Source organism: Pinus tabuliformis, chromosome 2_2, assembly GCF_031772625.1.
Source record: "Pinus tabuliformis cultivar Carrire ecotype Pingquan chromosome 2_2, CPIR1, whole genome shotgun sequence".
NCBI lineage: Eukaryota > Viridiplantae > Streptophyta > Pinopsida > Pinales > Pinaceae > Pinus > Pinus tabuliformis.
In genome coordinates, this window is record NC_142300.1 from 142,915,687 (window position 1) to 142,929,414 (window position 13,728).

Here is a 13,728-nt window from a genome sequence, read left to right on the forward strand (position 1 = left end):
GCCATCCCCAACACGGCGCGAGCAACATGGGAACCCCGCGTGTCACGCCCCCAGGCCTACAGTACTCTTCCAGCCATACTTGGCGAGGTGCGGCGCCACCGAACACTTTCTTTTCACCAATACTTATGTTCATGGACTACGCCTAACCATTAGTCTACTTAGTTTGTTTTTTGCAACCAAGTATTATTATGTTTCCTTTATGCCAATGAACACCCATACACATTCATTATCATCAGCAATTATACATGAAGAACACAATTGCACAGTGTAAAGGGAGGGGCAACTCCCTGAACAATGAGTCTGCTCGAATACAATATATTATTCAACCCTACAATGTTTACGAGGCTTTACAAGTATACTTGGGAAACACCAAGTTTCATACTTAGCCAATTTTACAAATAGGCAACACCTCCATGTGCCAACCGAGTTCCTTGCCTGAGCTGGGCAAGCACGCCCTCACACGAGCTGCCAACCATACTCGTCGACCGAACCTCGTGCTGCACAACGGACGGGTGACCTCACCCGAGTCACCCAGCGTTTCCTGTTGCACGATGAGCGGGTGACTTACCCGAGTCACCCGAGACACCTCTGCGTTTCTTCTTCCACGACGGGCGGGCGACCTACCCGAGACACCCCGTGTCACACCGAACGGCGGGTGCCTTCCCTACCCGCGCCCTCACCCGATAACTGAACCCTGTACGTATCGTGTGTGATTGCCCAAGAGTGGGTGCATATATGCCCGTGCCTCTTTTGCGACCTGATCCACTACTTCGCACTTTTTTCTTGATCACCAAATGCTCATTTTTGAATGTCCATCTTCGAATGAATGCCAGATGCTCCAACGCCTTGCCATATTTATACGAGCGTTTGGGCGAGTCGCTGCCCAGGCCGACTCGACCACCGCGTGCCAAAACACCCTTACACGTCGCAAACTTGCCATCGGATTGCTGGTCGGCAATCAATCCTTCGTTCAAGTCGCCCCAGCATGTGAGTCGGTCCGTGGGTTATGCCAAACGCTCCCACGGTATGAACCAACCATCGCTCCACCTCTAATGCACATTATACTTATGTCCCTTCCCACATTTCGGTCGTAGAGTTCGCACTTCGCACTGACGGGGAGAAACTGAAACACAGGTCCTTACACCGTGTTTCCCAGACTTGGGTAGCAATTTTTGTTGTGACGCGAAATGGAAACCCAGTGTGTGTCCGCTGACTTGGGTAGCAGTTTTCATCGTGCCACGAAATGGACACCCCGAGTTCCCCAGACTTTGGTGGCTCTTCGTGGCCCCACGACATGGAAATCCGAAGTTTCACAGACTCTCGGGCGATTCAGGGTGTGCCGTGACATGGAAAAAATGAGTTCCGCAGACTTGGGCAGTGGTTTCGAAACACCCCAAGTTCCCGAGACTTGCGAGTTGGTTTGCATCGTCATGGAAACCCCAAGTTCCCCGTGTTTCCCTCGTGCCGTAAAATGCGGAAACCTGTGGTTCCATCAAGGGCGCGACATGGAAACCCCAAGCTTCCCAGGCTTGGGTGCCAGGGCGCGACATGGAAAACCTCGAGTCCCCGCAGGCTTGGGCGCCGCCGGCTTCGGTCGTGGTGCGACATGGAAACCCCAAGTTTCCCCAGGCCTGGGTGTTGGGGCGTGACTTGGAAACCCCAATTTTCCCAAACTTGGGCACCGCCGGTTTCGGTCGTGGCGCGACTCGGAAACCCCAAATTTCTCCAGGCTTGGGCACCGCCGATTTCGGTCGGGGCGCGACATGGAAACCCCAAGATTCCCCCGGCTTGGGCACCGGGGCACAACATAGAAACCCCAATTTTCCCCAGGCTTGGGTGCGACTTGTAAACCCCAAAAAATTTTGCGCCGGGCGGAAACCCCAAATTTTGGGCGCTGCTTGGAAACCCCACATTTTGGGCAACGTATGGAAGCCCCAAATTTTGGGCGCTGGGTGGAAACCCCAAATTTTGGGTGAGACATGGAAGCCCCAAATTTTGGGCGTTGGCTGGAAACCCCAAATTTCCCGCCCCCAAGAAATGAAAAATTGTCGTTTAGAGGAAAGAGGTAGAGGCGCGAGAGAGTTGCCCGGATTTTGTTTGTGAGAAGAGCGAAGCTCTGAATCGAGGTGACCAAGGGCTGAATCTCAGTGGATCATGGTAGCAAGGCCACTCTGCCACTTACAATACCCTGTCGCGTATTTAAGTCGTCTGCAAAGGATTCTTCTCAACGATCGTTTGGAATTGAACTTCAAAGCTGCCCCGACGGAGATGCTTCACGGTCGCGGTTTGCAAATGACACGGGCCCTTGGGGGCGACAAAGCGATGCCCCTACTGCGGGTCGAGATATAGTCGAAGAGTGACATGCACCGCTTCTAGCGTGGATTCTGACTTAGAGGCATTCAGTCATAATCCAACACAAGGTATCTTCGCACCACTAGCTTTTCAACCAAGCGCAATGACCAATTGTGTGAATCAACTGTTCCTCTCGTACTAAGTTGAATTACTATTGCGGTGTGGTTCATCAGTAGGGTAAAACTAACCTGTCTCACGACCGTCTAAACCCAACTCACGTTCCCTATTGGTGGGTGAACAATCCAACATTAGTGAATTCTGCTTCACAATGATAGGAAGAGCCGACATCGAAGGATCAACAAGCAACGTTGCTATGAACGCTTGGCTACCACAAGACAATTATCCCTGTGGTAACTTTTCTGACACCTCTAGCTTCAAATTCCGAAAATCTAAAGGATCGATAGGCCACGCTTTCACGGTTTGTATTGGTACTGAAAATTAAAATCAAATGAGCTTTTACCCTTTTGTTCCACACGAGATTTTGATTCTCGTTGAGCTCATCTTAGGACACCTGCGTTATCTTTTAACAGATGTGCGCCCCAGCCAAACTCCCCACCTGACAATGTCTTCCGCCTGGATCGACCCGCCGAAACGTGCCTTAAGGCCAAAAACAGGGGCAGTGCCCCGTCTCTGCCCCACGGAATAAGTAAAATAACATTAAAAGTAGTGGTATTTCACTTGCGCCGAAAACGGCTCCCACTTATTCTACACCTCTCAAGTCATTTCACAAAGTCGGACTAGAGTCAAGCTCAACAGGGTCTTCTTTCCCCGCTGATTCTGCCAAGCCCGTTCCCTTGGTTGTGGTTTCACAAGATAGTAGATAGGGACAGTGGGAATCTCGTTAATCCATTCATACGCGTCACTAATTAGATGACGAGGCATTTGGCTACCTTAAGACAGTGATAGTTACTCCCGCCATTTACCCACGCTTGGTTGAATTTCTTCACTTTGACATTCAAAGCACTGGGCAGAAATCAGATTGCGTCAGCATCCACTGGGACCATCGCAATGCTTTGTTTTAATTAAACAGTCAGATTCCCCTTGTCCGTACCAGTTCTGAGTCGACTGTTCGACGCCTAGGGAAAAGCCCCTGGTAGGGGGCATTCTACACCCGTAGCCCAATCGGCAAGCGACTGCCCGCCATCGCCGTGAGAGCAGCTCGAGCAGACTGCCGACAACCCAAGAGTTGAGGGCGCAGACCCCTAGGCCCAACCCTCATAGCCAATCCTTTTCCTGAAGTTACAGATCCGTTTTTCTGACTTCCCTTACCTACGTTGTTCTATTGACCAAAGGCTGTTCACCTTGGAGACCTGATGCGGTTATGAGTACGACCGGGCATGAACGGTACTCGGTCCTCCAAATTTTCAAGGGTCACCGAGGGCGCACTGGACACCGCAAGACGTGTGGTGCTCTTCCAGCTGTTGGACCCTATCTCTGGGTGAACCGATTCCAGGGTGGGCAAGCTGTTAAAAATAAAAGATAACTCTTCCCGGGGCCCTCGACGATGTCTCCAGATTTCCCAACGTTGCCGCCCGCCGCCATGTCCCAGTTTGGGAATATTAATCTGATTCCCTTTCGATGCCCGTGCAGAGTGCACCCTTGATACAAGGCTTCCCCATCTCTTAGGATCGACTAACCCATGTCCAAGTGTTGTTCACATGGAACCTTTCCCCACTTCAGTCTTCAAAGTTCTCATTTGAATATTTGCTACTACCACCAAGATCTGCACCGAGGGTCGATCCACCCAAGCTCACGCCCTAGGTTTCTCAACGATCCCCGCATCCTCCTACTCATCGGAGCCAGGCAATTGCTCCGACGGTCGAGTATAGGTTTTGCGCTTCAGCGCCATCCATTTTCGGGGCTAGTTTATTCGGCAGGTGAGTTGTTACACACTCAGCAGATTTCGACTTCCATGACTACCGTCCTGCTGTCTTAATCAACCAACACCCTTTGTGGGATCTAAGTTAGCGCGCAATTCGGCACCATAACTCGACTTTCGGTTCATCCCGCATCGCCAGTTCTGCTTACCAAAAATGGCCCACTTGGAGCTCTCGATTCCACGGCGCGGCTCAATGGAGCAGCTGCACCCTCTTACCTATTTAAAGTTTGAGAATAGGTCGAGGGCGTTACGCCCCCGATGCCTCTAATCATTTGCTTTACCTGATAAAACTTGCACGTGAGCTCCAGCTATCCTGAGGGAAACTTCTGAGGAAACCAACTACTTGATGGTTCAATTAGTCTTTCGCCCCTATTCCCAATTCAAACGAACGATTTGCATGTCAGTATCGCTACGAGCCTCCACCAAAGTTTCCTCTGGCTTCGCCCTGCTCAGGCATAGTTCACCATCTTTCGAGTCCCAACAGGTGTGCTCGCACTCGAACCTTTTGCATAAGCTCAAGGTCGGTCGACGATGCACCCCCTCAGAGAGGGGATCTCGCCCGTCAGCTTCCTTGCGCCTCGCAATTTTTCAAACCCGCCGACTCGCACACATGTTAGACTCCTTCGTCCATGTTTCAAGACGAGTCGAATGGAAAGCCCGCCAACCAACACCACGAGCGCGCAAGTGCACACGACCCGCCACAAGGGCACACGCTTCGTTCCTCGACCACCGCAGCGGCAAACCGACAAGCAGTAATCCACCCGCACTTGTGACGATGCAGCAGCCCGTGTTGGTTTGCACCTCAAGTCGAGCGGTGGACCAGCCTAAGCTATTCCGCATCAGACCGAGACGCATCGACAACCTCCATCTGCTTCCCTCCTAGCAATTTCAAGCACTCTTTAACTCTCTTTTCAAAGTCCTTTTCATCTTTCCCTCGCGGTACTTGTTCGCTATCGGAATTTAGCCTTGGACGGAATTTACCACCCAATTAGGGCTGCATTCCCAAACAACCCGACTCGCTGACAATGCCTCGTGATGCGGCAGGGTCCCGGGCTGACGGGGCTGTCACCCTCTCAGGCGCCCCCTTCCAAGGGACTTGGCCTAGGTCTGCCACTGAGGACGCTTCTACAGACTACAATTCAGGCAGCGTTGCCGCCCGATTTCCATGCTGGGCTCTTCCCGGTTCGCTCGCCGCTACTAGGGGAATCATTGTAAGTTTCTTTTCCTCTACTTAATTATATGTTTAAACTCAGCGGGTGTTCTCGCCTGAGCTGGGGTTGCAAAGTTGGAGCTAAATCCGACCTACCCCATGGGAGGACAAGAGAGAGCAAAGAAAGTTTGAGCGATGCCACACAAAGCCCGCATCGGCTAACGCTGACTGCCCATCCAAGGGGACAAGATCACCGCTCACCGACGCATGCCATGAAACATCGCTTGAGGTATTTCAGCCGACCGCACCGCACGGGGCACGGACGACCAGCTCCGCTGCTCCGTAGCATATTGCAGGGAGCGCGTTTGAATGGGATGCGATGCCTAGACAAACGTGCCCTCGACCGAGGCCTCGGGCGCAAATTGCGTTCAAAAACTCGATGATTCACGAGATTCTACAATTGACACTAAGTATCGCATTTTGCTACATTCTTCATCACAAAAAAAACCGAGATATCTATTGCCGAGAGTTGTTTCCACGTGTATTACCGAAAAACAGACCACAAAACTGAATAGGGGCACCTCCCACAACAAATGTAAGGCCAAGGGGCAAAAGGAGGAAAAACGCATGAGAGAAAGAGAAACAAAGGTGTCTAACCCCCTCATAGGGGGAGGATAGAACAGAGGACAATCTCCCCCAGCCCCACGCCCTCGCAAAAAGGGGGGAAATGTGTGGAACAGCGATCGAGAAGGACTATGGTGGCCACCCCGGGATCTCGCACTGCTTTTAGCCCTTCCCCGACACCAGCCCACAACGATTCCCCCTTTTCTCCATAGAGTTAGGGGCCGAAAGGAAGAAAAGGGTAGAAAAAAAAGCAAAAACAAGGCACAAGCCTCCCAAAGCCCCATGCCTTCGGGAATTGAAGGGGGGAACTGAAGAGGACGACGATCAAGAAGGACTAGGGTGTCCACCCTGGGAGCTCGCACTGTGTTTCTTCCTTCTGGAACACCAATCCACAACAATCCCACCTTTTCTCCGTAACGCTAGGGGCCACGAGGAAGAAGGGAAGAAGAAAACAAACAAGAGAGAAATGGATATATCAACCGTGCCTACCGGCTCACTAGGGGAGGCTTAAAACAGAGAACAAGCTTCCCCAACCTCGTGCCTTCGCGAAAAGGGGGGAACTGTAGGGGACGGCGATCTCCGTAAAGATAGGGGCCCAAAGGAAGAAGGGAAGAAAACAACATGAAAGAAAGAGATATATCAAACGCGTCCACCGGCTCACAGGGGGAGGCTCAAACAGAGAACAAGCTTCCCCACCCCCGTGCCTTCGCAAAAAGGGGGGAACTGCAGGGGACGGTGATCGAGAAGGACTAGGGTGGCCACCCTCAGAACTCACACTACTTTTCGTCCTTCCTGAACACCAATCCACAACAATCCCACCTCTTCTCCGTAAAGCCAAGGGGCCAAAAGCAAGAAGGTAAGAAAACAACAGGAAAGCAAGAGATATCAAACGTGGCTACCAGCTCACAAGGGGAGGCTCAAACAGAGAAAAAGCTTCCCAAACCCCGTGCCTTCGGAAAAAGGGGGGAACTGCAGGGGACGGTGATCGAGAAGGAATAGGGTGGCCACCCTGGGAACTCTCACTACTTTTCATCCTTCCCGAACACCAATCCACAACAATCTCACCTCTCCTCCGTAAAGCTAGGGGCAAAAGGAAGAAGGGAAGAAAACAACACCAAAGAAACCAAGATCCCAAGAAAAGAGAGAAGATCAACAGCACGCCGAGTAGATGTCTGCTAACCAAAAAGAAATCAAACAAGGCACCCAATCAAAAAAGCGTCCCACCTCTTCATACCCCCCCACATGCATTCAGCACAACACCCTTTCCAGCTTTACAACATAGCAAACAACCAAGCAAATAAATCACAACCTAAAACTGACCAATAGAAAAGACAAGGGCCACGATGAGACCAGTGTCTGGAGCACGTCACTAAGAGGCACACAGCCCCCCAACCCAGCGGCACAAGGCTTCAAACGACAAATAGACCACTGCCAATAACAAAAACCCACCCCGCTCTTGCACCCCTCCGTGTACAAAACACCCAACAACCTTTCCAGCGAGAGAGTCAACGAGGGTCAAATAATCAAACTCCAAAGAGGAGTTGCCATGGGCTGACGCTCAACACTGGAGAAAGGCGCAGGCCACAAATACATCGATGGTGCAAGGCCACTAGAGAGAGGGACGTTCGCAAAGTGCACACCACGAAACAAAGAAATGATGCAAGTCCCACAAAAAACCCACAATCCAAAGGGAGGAACAAAGACACAACCTGCTACTTCTTTTTCCCTCAGAAGGGGAGTGGGTCACGAGAGGACGAGGAATTCCCTCGATGGCAAAGGCACGAGATAAGATTGCCACCCTCATGCCTGTCGGCGGGGAAAATTGTGATCTCGATGGAGCTCAGACCGAGGGATGGGTTTTTCATTACCTCGACACCCAACCCTTCCACGAGGGCATGTCGAGGAACGGTCGGGAGGGACTAGGGTGGCTAGCCCAACGGGTTGAACCACTCTTCATCCATCCCATACTTGACCACACCCCGACAATCTCGCCTCACAGAAGGTTTGAGATACCAGGTGCACGCGGAACCACTCCCTCGACCCAACCACCAGCGAAAACGCTCACCCAAGCAACATCAACCGCCTCCACATTTTCGAGAGAACCAACTATGGAAGCCCACACCCTTGGCCCATGCCTTCCAACGAACAAAAGACTGAGCACCACCGCTACGAATGAGTCTGAATTTATCCATCGTATTTACTAAGCACCTCAACTCTGCAGCAACCATGCCCAGCCAAACAAGTCATCGGAAGGGCTCCCAAGAAACAAGCTTCCGGACACCCTGAAGAAACACATTGGGGGGAAGAAAAACAAAGGATGGGTGGGACAAGCACAAGCATGGCTTGCAAGCACACACGAAAAAACAAGCGTAGTTACCTTGAGACAAGCAACCAACAATGTTCCCGCCAAACACCAAACCTGCTCCCCTAGAGACGCACCACAAAGTCCCACATTGCAATCGAAACCCAACCAACCTGAACCAAAAAAGAAAACCCCTGCTATCAATGATCCTACCGCAGGTTCACCTACGGTAACCTTGTTACGACTTCTCCTTCCTCTAAATGATAAGGTTCAATGAACTTCTCACGACGTCGACGGCGGCGAACCACCATCGTCGACGCAATCCGAACACTTCACCGGATCATTCAATCAGTAGGAGCGACGGGCAGTGTGTACAAAGGGTAGGGACATAGTCAACATGAGTTGATGACACGCGCTTACTAGGAATTCCTCATTGAAGACCAATAATTGCAATGGTCTATCCCCATCACGATGCAATTTGAGAAGATTTCCTGATCCTCTCGAACCAGGAATAAAAACTCGTTGGCTGCATCAGTGTAGCACGTGTGCGGCCCAGAACATCTAAGGGCATCACAGACCTGTTATTGCCTCAAACTTCCATGGCCTAAATGGCCATAGTCCCTCTAAGAAGCTGGTCGCGAAGGGGAACCTCCGCGTAGCTAGTTAGCAGGCTGAGGTCTCATTCGTTATCGGAATTAACCAGACAAATCTCTCCAGCAACTAAGAACGGCCATGCACCACCACCCATAGAATCAAGAAAGAGCTCTCAATCTGTCAATCCTTACTATGTCTGGACCTGGTAAGTTTCCCCGCGTTGAGTCAAATTAAGCCGCAGGCTCCAATCCTGGAGGTGCCCTTTCATCAATTCCTTTAAGTTTTAGCCTTGCGACCATACTCCCCCTGGAACCCAAACACTCTTATTTCTCAGAAGGTGCCGGCGGAGTCCTTAGAGCAATATCCGCCGATCCCTGGTCGGCATCATTTATGGTTGAGACTAGGATGGTATTTGATCGTCTTCGAGCCCCCAACTTTCGTTCTTGATTAATAAAAACATCCTTGGCAAATGCTTTCGTAGTGGTCCATCTTTCATAAATCCAAGAATTTCACCTCTGACAATGAAATACGAATGCCCTCGACAGTCCCTATTAATCATTACTCCGGTCCCGAAGGCCAACACAATAGGACCTGTCTCCTATCACATTATTCCATGCTAATGTATTCATAGCATAAGCTTGCTTTGAGCACTCTAATTTTGTCAAAGTAACAGCGCCGGAACCACGACCCAACCAATTAAGGCCAGGAGCACGCCGCCGACAAAAGGGATGGAAGGGCAGGTGCACACCGAGTAGGCGGACCGACCCTTACGACACAAGATCCAACTACGAGCTTTTTAACTGCAACAACTTAAATATACGCTATTGGATCTGTAATTACCGCTGCTTCTGGCACTAGACTTGCCCTCCAATGGATCCTCGTTAAGGGATTTAGATTGTACTCATTCCAATTACCAGACTCGATGAGCCCAGTATTGTTATTTATTGTCACTACCTCCCCATGTCAGGATTGGGTAATTTGCGTGCCTACTGCCTTCCTTGGATGTGGTAGCCGTTTCTCAGGCTCCCTCTCCGAAATCGAACCCTAATTCTCCGTCACCCGTCACCACCATGGTAGGCCTCTATCCTACCATCAAAAGTTGACAGGGCAGAAATTTGAATGAAGCATCGCCAGCACAAGGGTTGTGCGATCCGTCGAGTTATCATGATTCACCGGAGAAGCGGGCAAGCCCGCGTCGGCCTTTTATCTAAAAAATGCATCCCTTCCAAAGAGTTGGGACTTGGTGCATGTATTAGCTCTAGAATTACTACGGTTATCCGAGTAGTATGGTACCATCAAAAAAACTATAACTGATTTAATGAGCCATCCGCAGTTTCATAGTCTGAATTAGTTCATACTTAGACATGCATGGCTTAATCTTTGAGACAAGCATATGACTACTGGCAGTATCAACCAGGTAGCACCCTCTGCTTCAAAGGGCATTCTGGGCGCTATCTTATCGAGAGCTAGCCTGAACACCCATCAAGTCAAAGAGACGTCAAAATATCATGTAAAACTTTTATGCCTTGCACCTCTTGCATCCCAAGAAGGAAGCACACGCAACATGCCAAGGACATGGCGAACAAATGGGCAGACCTGCCGAGCCACAACGCACCAAGGCCACTCCAGAGTTTGCAGCCACAACCCAACCAACAAGAAAACGAGTGATCACTCACCAACTCCCTTAGAAATTCCTTCAAGGGCCTCCACGCCTCGCACCGAGGGTACCTAGGAGTCCACCTGGACAGTAGCAACGATGGCCCTCGATCACTTGATCGCCCATGGTAGCCTCGATGCAAATGGAACAAATGGAGAACGACCAACCATGAAACCTCTATAGTACAAATGAGCCGCAACCCTCCCCGCCCCCGCACCGAGGCCACCTAGGAATCCACCCGAACAGCAGCAATGATGGACCTCGATCTCCCGACCACCTGCGGCAGCCTCGACGTGAAGGAAAAGGAAGGAAATAAAAAGAGGACGACCGACCGCACACATCCTATCATAGAGAGGCCATACAAACCTCCCCACCCCACACCGATGCCACCTAGGAGTCAACCCGGACAGCAGCAACGATGGACCTCGATCACATGATCGCCTGCAGCAGCCTCAATGCAAAGGAAACGAAAGGAAAAAAACAACAAGACCAACCGAGCACGCAAACTCTCTTAGAAATGTGCCCCCCGACCCTCCACGCCACGCACCGAGGCCACCTAGGAGTCCACCCGTGACAGCAGCAACGGTGGACCTCGATCACTTGACCGCCTGCGGCAACCACGATGCGAAGGCAAAGGAAGGAAATAAATGCAAATCAAGAGGCTCGCTACACAATACAAGAACATATCCAAACAGGAGGAGGGATCGGGCAGCCCCGCACCCCCTGCACCCTACGTACAAGCAACCTAGGAGATTTCCCACAGCTTTACCGACTGGACGATGAATACTTTTCCCCTACGGCCACCTCCACGCAAAGGAGGGAGGTTGAAGCGTTCCACCTCGAAATCCTTCTTCCAGATAGCCCCCACCATCGACATAGCAAGCCTCCTCCCCATTGGACCAGGAGCGCATACACAATTCAAACAACAAATGCCCATAAACGTTGTGACTTAACATTTCCAGCCGCAAAAGCCTGCCACGCACGCAAGATGCAAGGGAAAAGCCGACCCCTCGATCAAACATATGGGCCAACACATCTATCAAAACCTCAAAGCCAACGCAACCATGAACGATGTGCACTTTGAAAGGAATTCCAACCCTTGACTTTACAATAAGGAGAATAGCGCCTCACATCGCCCGACGGAAAAAGCAAGCAAGAGGGAGGGTAGGTGGTTTACAACCAAAACCCTTCCACTTCCCTCTTAAATGTATGCATCTCAACCGACAATGCCAACACAGAAAGAGTACAAGCACAAGACACCAGCACCATAAACAACCGAACAATGAAGAGGCTAGCCATCACAAGGAGCCACACCACAACAACCCATACAACTCCCAAAACTTGGAGTAGAAGGGGAATTGTTCACATATGCCTCCCAGGACAAGCATGGCCAACATTATCGCTCATGAGCTACCGAGTGGGTATGGAGAGAAGATGAAAATCGGACACACTACAAACGACCCAAGGCCATTCTTGAGGCAAACCCGAAAAACCAACTCAATTACCAACCCACCTTTCACACGAAAAGCAAAACCCTCCACACCAAATAGGGAGGAGGTGAACAATATAACGAGGAGCCAATTTCAATGGAGCCACAAATGGCTGCCCAACCCAATCAAAATTCTCTATTCGCAACAACCGAGGGGCACGATAGCGACATAGGCAACGATGGAGTTTTGGGGCTTCCATCTGGGACCGCAACAACGAAGGCTCAAAGGAGCGCCGAGAAAACTTTCAACATTCTTATCGTTGGGATGGGAAAGAGGGACGAGGATGAGCATGGCCCACATTACCGCTCATGTGCTACCAAGCGGGGATGGAGAGAAGACGAAAATCAGCCACCCTACAAATGACCCAAGGCCATCGTTCGGGCAAACCCAACAAAGCAACTCGATTACCAACCCACCTTTCACACGGAAAGAAAACCTGTCACCGGTATCTTCTGGAGGGGCACGAGGGGGACCAGGACGAGCCAAGGAGCCACACCACAACAACCCATACAGCTCCAAGAACTTAGAGAGCAGAAGGGGAATTGTTCACGTATGCCTCCCGGGACGAGCATGGACAACATTACCGCTCATGCGCTACCGAGTGGGGATGGAGAGAAGATGAAAATCGGACACCCTACAAACGACCCAAGGCCATCGTTCAGGAAAACCCGAAAACACAAATCGATTATCAACCCATCTTTCACATGGAAAGAAAACGTGCTGCTGGTATCATCTAGAGGGGCACAAGGGGACCAAGACGAACCAGGGAGCCAAACCACAACAACCCCTATAGCTCCAAGAACTTAGAGAGCGATTGTCCAGATATGCCTCTCGGTACGAGCATGGGCAACATTACCGCTCATGCTCTACCTAGTGGGGATGGAGAGAAGATGAAAATCGGCCACCCTACAAATGACCCAAGGCCATCATTCAGGCAAACATGAAAACACAACTTGATTACCAACCCACCTTTCACACGGATAGAAAACTTGTCGCTGGTATCATCTGGAGGGGCACGAGGGGGACCAGGACGAGCCAAGGAGCCACACCACAACAACCGATACAGCTCCAAGGACTTGGAGAGCGGAAGGGAAATTGTTCACGTATGCCTCCCAGGACAAGCATGGCCAACATTACTGCTCATGCGCTACCAAGTGGGGATGGAGAGAAGATGAAAATCGGACACCCTACAAACGACCCAAGGACATCGTTCAGGCAAACCCGAAAACACAACTCGATTACCAACCCACCTTTCACACGGAAAGAAAACTTGCCGCTGGTATCATCTGGAGGGACACTCGAGGACCAAGATGAGCTAGGGAGCCACACCACAACAACCCATACAGCTCCAAGGACTTGGAGAGTGGAAGGGGAATTGTTCACATATGCCTCCCAGGACGAGCATGGGCAACATTACCGCTCATGCGCTACCGAGTGGGGATGGAGAGAAGATGAGAATCGGCCGCCCTACAAACGACCCAAGGCCATCGTTCAGGCAAACACAAAAACACAACTCGATTACCAACCACCTTTCACACGGAAAGAAAACCTGTCGCTGGTATCATCTGGAGGGGCACTCGAGGACCAGGACGAGCAAGGGAGCCACACCACAACAACCCATACAGCTCCAAGAACTTGGAGAGCAGAAGGGGAATTGTTCACATATGCCTCCCAGGCCGA

The 13,728-nt window shown here is 51.0% G+C and overlaps 3 non-coding genes across 3 annotated transcripts; all 3 read right to left on the reverse strand.

Annotated features, from left to right (window-relative positions):
- Positions 1-2,116: 2,116 nt before the first annotated feature.
- LOC149191785 (25S ribosomal RNA) lies at positions 2,117-5,511 on the reverse strand. Its single transcript, XR_016255528.1, has one exon. It is a non-coding gene; the product is annotated as a 25S ribosomal RNA (ribosomal RNA).
- Positions 5,512-5,758: 247 nt separating this feature from the next.
- Positions 5,759-5,912, reverse strand: LOC149191786 (5.8S ribosomal RNA). The gene has a single exon (XR_016255313.1). It is a non-coding gene; the product is annotated as a 5.8S ribosomal RNA (ribosomal RNA).
- Positions 5,913-8,508: 2,596 nt separating this feature from the next.
- On the reverse strand, positions 8,509-10,321 carry LOC149191787 (18S ribosomal RNA). The gene has a single exon (XR_016255407.1). It is a non-coding gene; the product is annotated as an 18S ribosomal RNA (ribosomal RNA).
- Between the last annotated feature and the right edge of the window lie 3,407 nt (positions 10,322-13,728).